The sequence below is a fragment of the Triticum urartu genome, chromosome 2 (assembly GCF_003073215.2).
Source record: "Triticum urartu cultivar G1812 chromosome 2, Tu2.1, whole genome shotgun sequence".
Classification (NCBI taxonomy): Eukaryota; Viridiplantae; Streptophyta; class Magnoliopsida; order Poales; family Poaceae; genus Triticum; species Triticum urartu.
In genome coordinates this window covers 24,818,743-24,830,815 of record NC_053023.1, presented here as the reverse complement: position 1 = coordinate 24,830,815, position 12,073 = coordinate 24,818,743, and the positions used below count along the sequence as shown (strand labels likewise).

At 50.1% G+C, this 12,073-nt stretch overlaps 1 pseudogene; it reads left to right on the top strand.

Annotated features, from left to right (window-relative positions):
- The first annotated feature begins 7,662 nt into the window (after nucleotides 1-7,662).
- LOC125534838 lies at nucleotides 7,663-11,614 on the top strand (annotated as a pseudogene).
- The last annotated feature ends 459 nt before the right edge of the window (nucleotides 11,615-12,073 follow it).

Genomic DNA, 12,073 nt, shown 5'->3' with positions numbered 1-12,073 from the left:
TCCTTCCGCGTATGGGCGATCTCCCACGCCTGCATGTCTGAGAGCGGCCGCTTCAGTTTCTCCTCCTGCACCACCAAACAGAGGTTAGTCATACATAAGAAAGTGATGGTAAATAGGAGAAGAAGAATGTTTAATGGGGTTAGTCATACATTAACTGCCTTGTGGAGATAGTGGTTTCGGTTTCCCTGAGCATGTACTCCCTCTGTCCCTCGGTTAGCCTTATTTTTGGTTCTCATAGCCGCCCAGGCTCCAGCCTCATCACACCAAAGATCCACCAATGCCGCCCAGGACTCGTCTTTTCCATAACACCAATTTGGACACACCTACATAATAAAAGCATAATGGCATGTAGGTGTGTCCAAATTGGTGTTATGGAAGCATAAAGCATAAAGCATAATGTACCACAAGGTAATGAAAGCATAATATATGAAAGCATAATGAAAAATCTTTTATACTTACCGCCAAGAACTCGGGCCTCTCCAAGGTAATGCCCATCCTCCGCGCTTCTTCCTTGGTCATCTTCACACCAAGATAGTCGTGGTAGTATGTGGAGATGGCCACATAGCGCACCTCGTACTGCATCTGGCGGGCCTTCTTCTTGCATTGGCGCAGCACGACCTGGTCCGCTCTAGCCCTGTGCTCCGGAAGAACTCGATAGAATGTCTACAATCATGCATGAAACAAGAATGGAAGAAGCCATGAGTTAAATCATTCATGAAACTAGAATGGATGTGTGCTTCTGAAGAGAACTCACCCAGAAAGTAGTGATCACGGCCTTGGCATGGGTCTCATGGTCCGCGTGGCGGGCCGCTTCCCAGTGGTCCCAGCTCGTGGCCAAAACCCGACGGTCCGGCTGCCTGACTGGATCAGGACAGTACAACCCCGGCCAATATAACTTCAGCAAGATGGTGATGAGGCCGTTGGGAATACGGACCCCTTTAGAATATATCCAGTTGCTTCAAAAGAATGAACTATTAGCATGTGACAAGCAAAATAAATAACAACCGGAATAAGCATGTGAGAAGCAAAATAATGAACCACTTACTCTTTTCCCGTGGGCTCAATGAGCCACTTCTGCTCCTCAGTAGCAGGAACCTGCTTTGGTAGCTTTGCGTTGCCACGCAGCCACCCCTTCTTGTCAACCCCCTTCCCGTCACCACCATCATCCCTGCCACCACCCTCCTCCTCGCCTGCCTCCCCCTCCCCAACCTCCTCCCCAACCTCCTCCTCCTCCTCCTCCTCGCCTGCCTCCTCCTCCACCTCCTCCTCCTCCACCACCACCACCTCCTCCTCCTCCTCCTCCTCCCTAGAGTGTACCTCACTAGAGGATCACGGACCAAACCCAGACGACGAAGGCTCCAGGGAGATGAAATACCACAAAGCCTGTAAATTTTACCGAGTCAAAAAATTTGACGGCACCACATCACATAAAGCATTGACACTTCAAACTATGAAAAAAATCATATTGCTAATGACATCTAGTCAAGGTCTTAGATCATCATGATACTTCAAATCCTAATTTTCATCAAGTGTCAAATTTTGTTCTTCAATTTATTTTAGCAAGATCATCATGATAAAATAACTACTCATCAGATACCAATTTTGTCAACATCACAAAATGAAACTATAGCTATTTGACAACATCTCAAATATACCAATTTTGTTCTTCAAATTTGACAACATTTGACAACATGCATCTATCACATACATTTGACAACATTTGACAACATTTTTTTAGCAAGATCATCATGATAAAATAACTAACCAATATACATCAATCCATCCATTCATCCATACAACATGCATCTATCACATAACAAGCAGTAAAAAATGCAAAAAATGAAAAAAAAGCTCACCAGGCCAGCCGGGACGGCGAGGCAGGGCGGCCGGGGCAGCGGGCGAGCAGGGGGCGGCGGTGGAGGGCCGAGGCAGGGGCGGCCGGGGCAGCGGGCGAGCAGGGGCGGCGGTGGAGGGCCGAGGCAGGGGCGGCCGGGGACGGGAGGGCCGGGCGCGCGGGCAGGCAGGAGCTGCGGCCGGCTCGCGGTCGGGGGGAGGCCGGTGCGGCGTTGGGGTCGGGGGAGGCCCGGGCGGCGCAGCGCGGTAGGGGGAGGCCGGGGCGATGGCGGCTTCAGATGGCGACGGGGGAGGCAGGGGTGGAGACGGCGAGGACGGCGGGGAGGGAGGATGGGCGAGGGAAGGGGAGAGTGGCACGGGTGGAGCGGCGGCGGGCGGGCGGCGGGAGCGTCGCGGGCGGCGGGGAGCAGCGGCGGGCGGCGGCGGCAGCGCGGGTCGGGCTCGGGGGCGCGCGGGATCTGGCCGGGGACGAATGAGTGGAGGGGGTTGACTGGATATGGATAAGGCAACTATGCCGACGGCTAAGCCGTCGGCATATGTAGTGATGCCACGTGGCACCTATGCCGACGGCTTAGCCGTAGGCATAGTTTTTTTATTTTATATAAATTTTTTAATGTTTTCTTATAGTTATATATTTATTCTTTTTTATTTTATATAGATTTTTAAAAAAAATTATAGTTATAATTTTCCTTTTTTATGTATTATTATTTCATATAGATTTTTTATTTTTTTAAACCGCTCAGCCCTCTCCTCTCCCGGAACCACACAGAGGGGAGGGGAGGGGAGGCGCCGAATTCGAGCAGCTCCGGTGGCATTGCTACCCCCCAGTGCCCCCGTCCCGCCTAACCCTGTAGCGTTTGACCACGGGATCTAGCCCTTTGACTTTGCACGGACGGGCTTTGACCAGTGGACCTCCCCACCCGGTTGTGTTAGGTCAGCCCATAGGAACACTTTGGAGCAACATCCGGGCCAGACCCACAGCAAGATCCCCTCCGTGTAGACCCCACGCGTCCGTTTCCCCCCTCCAGGTGCCGACAGCAAGGCCGTAGGCATAGATGGCAACCACTTTTTTTCGAAAAAATAGTCCCACCTCGCCCAGGGACAAGCAATTTGACCTGTTTAAATAGTTCACTAATCCATACGTTATAAGTTCCACCCATAGCCCCACCCATAGCTACACCCCGACCCAACCCAACACTAGATTCCCTCCGGTTCCACCGCACCCGCACCATCCCCCCCTCTAAGTGACGGCTGCTCTGCCTTCCGTGGAAGGGGGCACACCACGGAGCCCCAAGACGGGCGTCTACGCATTCCAGAACACTTTCACACATGCATCGAGACCCGTGCGATGTTTCGGTGGCATAGCTACACCCCGAAGGCCACCCCGAATCCCAGTTGACCAGTAGATCTAGCCCTTTGACTTTCGCTGGACGGGCTTTGACCGGTGGACTCTTCCACCTGGTTGTGATAGGTCAGCCCATAGCAACATCCCCGAACACGGTCTGGACCCAACCCAACACTAGATTCCCTCCGGTTCCACCGCACCCGCACCATCCCCCCTCTAAGTGACGGCTGCTCTGCCTTCCGTGGAGGGGGGCCACACCACGGAGCCCCAAGACGGGCGTCTACACATGCCAGAACACTTTCACACATGCATCGGGACCCGTGCGATGTTTCGGTGGCATAGCTATACCCCGAAGGCCACCCCGAATCCCAGTTGACCAGTAGATCTAGCCCTTTGACTTTCGTCGGACGGGCTTTGACCGGTGGACTCTTCCACCTGGTTGCGATAGGTCAGCCCATAGGAACATCCCCGAACACAGTCTGGACCCAACCCAACACTAGATTCCCTCCGGTTCCACCGCACCCGCACCATCCCCCCTCTAACTGATGGCTGCTCTACCTTCCGTGGAGGGGGGCCACACCACGGAGCCCCAAGACGGGTGTCTACGCATGCCAGAACACTTTCACACATGCATCGCGACCCATGCCATGTTTCGGTGGCATAGCTACACCCCGAAGGCCACCCCGTATCCTAGTTGACCAGTAGATCTAGCCCTTTGACTTTCGCCGGACGGGCTTTGACCGGTGGACTCTTCCACCTGGTTGTGATAGGTCAGCCCATAGCAACATCCCCAAACACGGTTTGGACCCAACCCAACACTAGATTCCCTTCGGTTCCATCGCACCCGCACCATCCCCCCCTCTAAGTGACGGCTGCTCTGCCTTCCGTGGAGGGGGGCCACACCACGGAGCCCCAAGACGGGCGTCTACGCATGCCAGAACACTTTCACACATGCATCGGGACCCGTGCGATGTTTCGGTGGCATACCTACACCCCGAAGGCCACCGCGAATCCCAGTTGACCAGTAGATCTAGCCCTTTGACTTTCGCCGGACGGGCTTTGACCGGTGGACTCTTCCACCTGGTTGCGATAAGTCAGCCCATAGGAACATTCCCGAACACGGTCTGGACCCAACCCAACACTAGATTCCCTCCGGTTCCACCGCACCCGCACCATCCCCCCTCTAAGTGACGGCTGCTCTGCCTTCCGTGGAGGGGGGCCACACCACGGAGCCCCAAGACGGGCGTCTACACATGCCAGAACACTTTCACACATGCATCGGGACCCGTGCGATGTTTCGGTGGCATAGCTATACCCCGAAGGCCACCCCGAATCCCAGTTGACCAGTAGATCTAGCCCTTTGACTTTCGTCGGACGGGCTTTGACCGGTGGACTCTTCCACCTGGTTGCGATAGGTCAGCCCATAGGAACATCCCCGAACACAGTCTGGACCCAACCCAACACTAGATTCCCTCCGGTACCACCGCACCCGCACCATCCCCCCCTCTAACTGACGGCTGCTCTACCTTCCGTGGAGGGGGGCCACACCACGGAGCCCCAAGATGGGTGTCTACGCATGCCAGAACACTTTCACACATGCATCGCGACCCATGCGATGTTTCGGTGGCATAACTACACCCCGAAGGCCACCCCGAATCCCAGTTGACCAGTAGATCTAGCCCTTTGACTTTCGCCGGACGGGCTTTGACCGGTGGACTCTTCCACCTGGTTGCGATAAGTCAGCCCATAGGAACATCCCCGAACACGGTTTGGACCCAACCCAACACTAGATTCCCTCCGGTTCCACCGCACCCGCACCATCCCCCCCTCTAAGTGACGGCTGCTCTGCCTTCCGTGGAAGGGGGCCACACCACGGAGCCCCAAGACGGGCGTCTACGCATTCCAGAACACTTTCACACATGCATCGAGACCCGTGCGATGTTTCGGTGGCATAGCTACACCCCGAAGGCCACCCCGAATCCCAGTTGACCAGTAGATCTAGCCCTTTGACTTTCGCTGGACGGGCTTTGACCGGTGGACTCTTCCACCTGGTTGTGATAGGTCAGCCCATAGCAACATCCCCGAACACGGTCTGGACCCAACCCAACACTAGATTCCCTCCGGTTCCACCGCACCCGCACATCCCCCCCTCTAAGTGACGGCTGCTCTGCCTTCCGTGGAGGGGGGCCACACCACGGAGCCCCAAGACGGGCGTCTACACATGCCAGAACACTTTCACACATGCATCGGGACCCGTGCGATGTTTCGGTGGCATAGCTATACCCCGAAGGCCACCCCGAATCCCAGTTGACCAGTAGATCTAGCCCTTTGACTTTGTCGGACGGGCTTTGACCGGTGGACTCTTCCACCTGGTTGCGATAGGTCAGCCCATAGGAACATCCCCGAACACAGTCTGGACCCAACCCAACACTAGATTCCCTCCCGGTTCCACCGCACCCGCACCATCCCCCCCTCTAACTGACGGCTGCTCTACCTTTCGTGGAGGGGGGCCACACCACGGAGCCCCAAGATGGGTGTCTATGCATGCCAGAACACTTTCACACATGCATCGCGACCCATGCGATGTTTCGGTGGCATAACTACACCCCGAAGGCCACCCCGAATCCCAGTTGACCAGTAGATCTAGCCCTTTGACTTTCGCCGGACGGGCTTTGACCGGTGGACTCTTCCACCTGGTTGCGATAGATCAGCCCATAGCAACATCCCCGAACACGGTTTGGACCCAACCCAACACTAGATTCCCTCCGGTTCCACCGCACCCGCACCATCCCCCCTCCAAGTGACGGCGGCTCTGCCTTCCGTGGAGGGGGCCACACCATGGAGCCCCAAGACGGGCGTCTACGCATGCCAGAACACTTTCACACATGCATCGGGATCCGTGCGATGTTTCGGTGGCATAGCTACACCCCGAAGGCCACCCCGAATCCTAGTTGACGAGTAGATCTAGCCCTTTGACTTTCGCCGGGCGGGCTTTGACCGGTGGACTCTTCCGCCTGGTTGCGATAGGTCAGCCCATAGCAACATCCCCGAACACGGTTTGGACCCAACCCAAGACTAGATTCCCTCCGGTTCCACCGCACCCGCACCTTACCCCCTCCAAGTGACGGCGGCTCTGCCTTCCGTGGAGGGGGCCACATTGGAGCCCCAAGACGGGCGTCTACGCATGCCAGAACACTTTCACACATGCATCGGGACCCATGCGATGTTTCGGTAGCATAGCTACACCCCGAAGGCCAGCCCGAATCCCCCCTCTAACCAGATTCCCTCCATGTCGATCGTTTCCCCCCTCCGTGACACGGCGGCAGTGACGTCCGTGAGGGGGGCAATCGATATACCATCGGGGCATGTTTTTTGTTTAGATAAGGCACATTTATGTTGTGAAAAAATACAAAATAAAAAATATATAAACTAAAAATAAAAAAATAAAGGTATGCCGACGGCAAGGCCGTCGGCATAGCTGCGCACACGGAGCTACGATCCCACGGATCGATGACATGGCATTGCACGCGGATTGATGACGTGGCAGATAGCATGGGCTAGGACTATGCCGACGGCTATGCCGTCGGCATATCTCTGCCACACCACAGGCCCTCACTCCCTCGGATCGATGACGTGTCGACGGCGCGGATCGGTGATGTTAGCAATTCTATGCCGACGGCCGCCGTTATCCCCCGTCGGCGTAGTTTTGACGCCGTCAAACGGTCGCCGCTAATCGGGTAGGTGGGCCCTTTCTATGCCAACGGCCTCTTCTATGCCGACGGTCCCCGTAGGCGTACCGCGAGCTGTCCCGACGGCCGTAATATGCCGACGGCCCCCGTCGGCATAGATACACATATGCCGACGGCTATTCTACGCCTATGGCCTGCCCTTGGCCGTCGGCATATGTCCATTTATGCCGACGGGCGCCGTCGGCATAGATGAGGCCGTCGGCAACTAGATAATTTCTGGTAGTGTCAAGTATAAAAAGAAAAAACGGCCTGGTACTTTCGTCCGAAAACCCCGATAAAATACAATTTTTTTTGGGTGTGTCTAGGGCACATCTAGATGTGCTCTAGTTATTGCACATCTAAGTGAGTGAATCAAGTATAAAAAGAAAAAGAAAAAAGACAAAGAAAAGGTTTGCACGAATCTTAGCGTAAAATCAATGACATATGACTTAGATGTGCAATACTTATGGCACATCTAGATGTGCTTTAGCAAAACTGATTTTTTTTTTCTAAAATATGAGTTCCTTCAAGTAGGGACGTGATTGCTCGATGCAAAAAAAAAAAAAAGGACGTGATTGGCTGATTGCTGTCGGTTTACTTGGCCCCGACGGAAAAAGGAGGAGTATATAGTACGTTGGTAATTTCTAAACCCTTAGCTGCCAAACCCTAGCTACTACATCGATCCACACAAGCCTCAGCAATCCAAATCCATCCGCAAAATCGAGAAAGACGAAGATGGCGGCCCAGGTGAGCACGTCCGCTGCGGCGGCGCCGGCCGATGGTACGTGGTCCAAGTTTCCGGCTGATCTTCTCAGCGAGGTCTACGGCCGGATCGCTTCTCCGCTTGACCACGTCTGCTTCACCGCAGTCTGCCGCTCATGGCGCATCGTCAAGTCATGGCAACGGCCGGCGCCGACTTTGCCGTGGCTCATCTTCTCGCTATATCATGGCGGCGAGATGCGCGTATTCTGCCCCATGGACGGTGTATCCTTACGCCTTCAGCTCCCGCCCGAGGCAGTCCACAACAGGCTGGTCGGGTTTCATGATGGAGGCTGGATCGCCGCCGCATCCTCTCGCGGTGGTGGTGCTAGTGACTGGCTAATGATTGTCAATCTCTTTTCTGGCGTCGAGGCGCCACTCTCCGCCAAGCAACGCGCCACGCCGGGCGCCATACATCGACAAGTTAGTGTGTTCGGAGCGCCCCATGTCAAATCGTTGCGTCCTTGCCGCCATCACGGGAGGGCTCGCGGTGTGCAAAGTTGGATGTCGCAACCATAATTGGTGGAGGTCGAGAAACCGCAACCATTACTACGACATCGCTTTCTACGATGGGAAGCTCTGTGGCCTACTCCGCCGGAGTCTACAAATATACACCATTAGCATGACCAAGAAAAGTGATCTGGTGGTCAGCATGACCTACCAATTGGACATGAATCAACCAGGCCCGAGCCTAAGGGTGTGCTACCTGTGCGCTTGCACAGGGCCCCCTCGCTTTCAGGGGCCTCCAAATTTATTTGCAACAGTATATATACTAAGCTAAAAAAATTAACCTTTTGGGCCTCTTGGCCTGGTATCCTGGACCTGGAGCAGCCCCGACTAGTCTATGCCTCATCCATAGGATCGATCCAATGAAAAAGAAAAAAATCAGCGATCGATCGTCATCGACACGAGCGAAGCGACGAGGTGTCTCTTCGTCTATTCGTCTGGCACTGGCGGCAGGTTAGTGTTCTTCCGATCCTTCCTTTCCTTCCTTACAAATCTCATGATTCCGTTCCAACTTCCAGCGCTGTAGGCCCTTTTCAGGATTCAAGAGGACAGGAGCAGCATGAACAGCCGGACAACAGCAGAAGGGAGGACCTGAACTGAATCACTTGAAAGGCAAGGAAAGTTCAGGCCAATCTCCCGATCTTCGTTTTTTAAGCGTCGTCGCGTCAATACCTAGCAATCCTGACATCTGTGAGCCCTTTGGCCTTTACTTTGAAATTTTGATTTCTGCCAGCTGTTTGATTCTTCCAAAATCTTGTAGTTAATTTTAATATTCTTTTCATCTATTAGGTGTCTAGTATTGCAAGATCCAAGTCATGTCTGCATTTAGAAAACATGAATCTGGTCACAAAAAGCGTTTGAAGAAACAAAAAAAGAGGATTTAACTCTGTCTCAAAAAGGAGATATGGATAATTTTGTCATAAGAATACCACAAGTGTCGCCCGATAATCAGTCACTTGATAGAGAGCATGCTCCGGATAATAATGTTGACAATGATCCTAGCCCTAGAGATGCCGAGACAGAGATAGAAAATAATGTTGAGAGTGAAGAAAATTGTGATGACATCGGGGCTAGTAATACTGATGGTAACTTGAATACTTCACCTACTGCAGACGTTGCTGATTCTTTTCAGATTGACATATTTGATCCAAGAAATTGGGATTCCCTTAATTCTAAGAAAATCAATATTTTAGCACAAAAGGGCCCTCAAAGGAACATGTCATTTAAGAAAGGTCGTAAGGATAAATATAAAAGGAGGTTTTCTGCACTATTCTACACTAGAATTCTATCGAATGGAGAGCATTGCAATAGGGATTGGCTTGTCTATTCTGAGGAACTCGATAAAGTGTTTTGCTTCGGTTGTAAATTATTCGCAAAAGGGTATCGAAAAGGTAATTTGGCAAATGAGGGGTATAATGATTGGACACATCTTGGCACTAGACTTAAAGAGCATGAGACAAGTGCAGATCATGTTTTGAATATGACAACTTGGTATGAGTTGCGTACTAGATTACAAAAGCATGAAACAATTGATAAAGCTGCTCAACGACAACTTGAGAGTGAAAAGGAGCACTGGAGAAAAGTTCTGTCCAGAATCGTTTGCATTGTAAAATTTCTTGCCAGGCATAATCTAGCCTTTCGTGGTACTAACAGAAAATTGTATGAAGATAGCAATGGCAATTTCTTGGGTTTGGTTGAGATGTTGGCTGAATTTGACCCGGTTATTCAAGAGCATGTCCGTCGTATTACAAATGAAGAAACTCATACTCATTATCTTGATTTTAAGTTCAGAATGAGTTGATACACCTGCTTGCTTCCGCTATTAGGTATGAGATTGTTAAGAAAATAAAGAGTGCAAAGTACTTCTCTGTCATACTTGATTGTACCCCAGATGCAAGCCATCAAGAAAAAATGTCTATAATCATAAGATATGTTGATTCATCTTCTAGTCATGTTTGCATAGAAGAATCCTTTCTAGGATTTTTAGATGTAAATGATACGACTGGGCAAGGGCTTTTTGAAGTGCTAGAGAATGAACTAAAGCTTCTTGATCTTGATATAGATGATGTGAGAGGACAAGGTTATGATAACGGGTCAAATATGAAAGGAAACCAGCAAGGTGTCCAAAGGAGACTTTTGAATGTAAATCCTAGAGCATTCTATTCTGCTTGTGGTTGTCATAGCCTTAATTTGACACTTTGTGATATGGCTAAGACTTGCGGTAAAGCTAAAGACTTCTTTGGAATCATCCAACGCATATATACGACTTTTGCTAATTCTACTAAGAAATGGCAGATTCTGAAAAATAACATAACAGGATTAACTCCCAAGTCAGTGTCAGCTACACGCTGGGAGAGTCGTGTTGACAGTGTTAAAGCTATTCGACTTCAATGTGCAGACATTCGGGAGGCCCTACTTCAGGTACCCAATATTTTCATATTGTTATGATGTAATTCTTTAGTTTTCTCTAACTATAACATATATTTTCTTTATTTTCATTTCAGGTATCGAGACTGATAATGATACAAAAACGAGCAGTGAGGCTAAAGGTTTGGCAAATAATGAACTTGGAGAGTATGAATTTATAGTGGCGATAGTCATTTGGTATGAGGTATTGTATGCTGTTAATTTAGTAAGCAAACACTTGCAAGAAAAGGATATGCTTATTGATGTTGCTATTGAGAAAGTGCAAGGATTGCTTTCTTTCTTCAAGGGTTATAGGGACACTGGTTTTTTAGAAGCATTGGAGACAGCCAAAGTAATTGCACTTGAGATGGATATTGGTACAACATTCCGTAAAAGACGAGAAATTAAAAGAAAGAGACATTTTGATGAGAACCCAGATGATGCAAATGTTGCCACACAGTCTGCAGAGGAATCATTCAGAGTCAACTATTTTTTACGTATTGTTGATCAAGCAATTCTCTCACTTACAAGCAGATTTGACCAATATCAGGGTTACCAGAAAATATTTGGTTTCTTGTTTACCTCTGAAACATTGCAGTCATTGGATAAGAATAGCTTGAAAACTTCTTGTGACAATCTTGAGGTTGCTCTTAAAAAGGATGGGAAGTCTGACATTGATGCTAATGATCTTTATGTGGAGTTGATGTTTCTTCAAAATTTCGTGCCAAAAGAAAATATTGGGCCAGTTGAAATTCTAAAGTTTTTGAAGCGGCATGATTGTTTCCCCAATGCATGTATTGCATATAGAGTTCTGTTGACTATCCCTGTGACTGTTGCTTCGGCAGAACGGAGCTTTTCTAAATTGAAGCTATTGAAGTCCTATATGCGCACTACCATGACACAACAAAGGCTCACTGATTTGGCCACAATAGCACTGGAGAGTAATCTATTGGACAAGATTGATTATGAGGATATTATTACAAAGAACACTAAAAGAATGATGTTGTTTAAGTGAAGACTGAAGACCATACAATCAATAATAGGTGCAATTTTTATATTTTCCAGTTGGTATCTAAGATATTATGAACTTTATATTATTATAGTTATGTTTATGTAGTGTTTTTCTTAGTGAGATAAGGCCCATTTTAGAGTTTCGCACAGGGCCTCCGATTTTGCCGGCTCGGCCCTGGAATCAACTACCCAAGTGTGTGGGATCCGACGACATCAGCTACATTTTCAAGCATGGCGACAGGATGTTGATGGCCAAAAGAGCCCAGTGGACAGTGCAGCAAAACAGGCTTTTCTTCAAGTTGTTTGAGCTAAATAAAAATACGTGTTACGGCTACAGCTGGGCAGAAGTGACTACATTGGACGACCATGCCTTGTTCCTTAGTACCAGGTGCTCCAAAATGATGTACGTGCCAGCAGATAGGCGTGGCGGAGTAGAGAGAAACCACATCTACTACCACCATTT